Source organism: Hippopotamus amphibius, chromosome 6, assembly GCF_030028045.1.
Source record: "Hippopotamus amphibius kiboko isolate mHipAmp2 chromosome 6, mHipAmp2.hap2, whole genome shotgun sequence".
Taxonomy (NCBI): Eukaryota; Metazoa; Chordata; class Mammalia; order Artiodactyla; family Hippopotamidae; genus Hippopotamus; species Hippopotamus amphibius.
In genome coordinates this window covers 156,401,332-156,402,923 of record NC_080191.1, presented here as the reverse complement: position 1 = coordinate 156,402,923, position 1,592 = coordinate 156,401,332, and the positions used below count along the sequence as shown (strand labels likewise).

Genomic DNA, 1,592 nt, shown 5'->3' with positions numbered 1-1,592 from the left:
TGCCCTACCTCAGACATATTTATAAAAATAGCACTTTCTCAGTCCCTATCACAACAAATGAGGATTTAAGTTATGTGTTAAGTTACTTGAAGTTTGGCAACTTGTTTTGTGAGAATTCTTTCTGTATTTTTTTTTTAAGAAGCAGTGATTCCAAATGTCTCCTGTGAATATGTGCTTTTCTAATCTCTATCCAGTTCTGAAATCTTATGAAAACACTGAGGAAGAAAAAAAGAGAGTGCTCTCTGTCTAAATCCTTATGCTGGGAATGTGTGTAGCCTGATTCTACACAGACATTGGCCAAGATCCTAGAAATTGGAATAGATTCTATGGGTTAGGGTTAAGGCAGCATAGGATAAGGAGAACCAAAAAAGAATCCTGTATTAGGTAGAACTAAAGTTAAACACCCAGGAGACCAAGTTCAGAGGATGTAAACAGGATCAGAATTTGGGCAGTCAAGTGGAAAGTTTTGAGACATACAAAGATTGATCAGAATAATATTTAGAAAGCAAGAAGAAAGAGGTGGGGTGATTATTGAGAACAACCTCCACATATCACCAACTTGGCATCCCATGTATGATTCAGAGAAACCTTCATTCTAGGACTCACTTAGTCTCAGTATTAAGGCATGACACTCCTGAGGTCTCTACTCAATGCCATGTGTATTAAGAGTTTTCTCCACTCAAAATTGGTGAGACCATGAATTATTTGCAGCTTTATGGGAACTCCAGGAATTGTTTGGCCTACTCGTCCATGTATTGACTATTACTCAGCCAAAGACTTGAGGGGATGTCTCCGCAGATCTCTGGAGCTCTCTCTCAGTGCAGTGGAGTCTCCTTCCTCTCCAAATTCTAGCTGCCTCGGTTTTCTTAAACTTATCTATCACTTCAGTGCAATAATCACTAGGCTTGGCTTTGGTTTTCCCTCCCTGTACTGTAATCTGAAAACTGCCTCCAGGAGGAAAATTGGTATAATCACAAACCTCACCTCATTTGTTTACCTTCTGTTAGGGTTTACAGTCCTGGACTATCTGTTATCCAATATTTGAAAATAGTTTTTCCACAGATTTTGTTTGATTTTCTAGTTATTTATGATGGGAAGGCAATTCCTATAGTAGTTCTTTGTCAGGGGAGAAAGGGGAGGTCTTAGTACATTTTAATAACAAGCCAGCTTTCACATTTTGTGGTCTGCATTCATTTGTAAAGAAATCTGGGGACTTCCCTGGTGGTGCAGTGGTTAAGACTCTGTACTCCCAATGCAGGGGGCCCAGGTTCAATCCCTGGTCAGGGAACTAGATTCCACGTGCATGCCACAACTAAGAGTTCATATGCCATAACAAAGGAGCCCATGAGACACAACTAAGGAGCCCACGAGCTGCAACTGAGGAGCCCACATGCCACAACTAAGACCCAGTACAACCAAATAAACAAATAAATATTTAAAAAAAAAAAAAGCAATCTGGTTTTCACAGCCAAAGGTGATGATATAAAGATACTTGACCCCTTCTTCAGAGCCAAGTCAATATGTAGTACAAGCATCTAGAAGTTCTGAACCAGTTTGGTCCACTTAGTTTTTTCCTCCCACCTGCAAAAACA

The 1,592-nt window shown here is 39.9% G+C and overlaps 1 non-coding gene across 1 annotated transcript; it reads left to right on the top strand.

The window, feature by feature from the left end:
* The first annotated feature begins 1,215 nt into the window (after positions 1-1,215).
* On the top strand, positions 1,216-1,288 carry TRNAG-CCC (transfer RNA glycine (anticodon CCC)). Its single transcript has one exon. It is a non-coding gene; the product is annotated as a tRNA-Gly (tRNA).
* Positions 1,289-1,592: the final 304 nt, after the last annotated feature.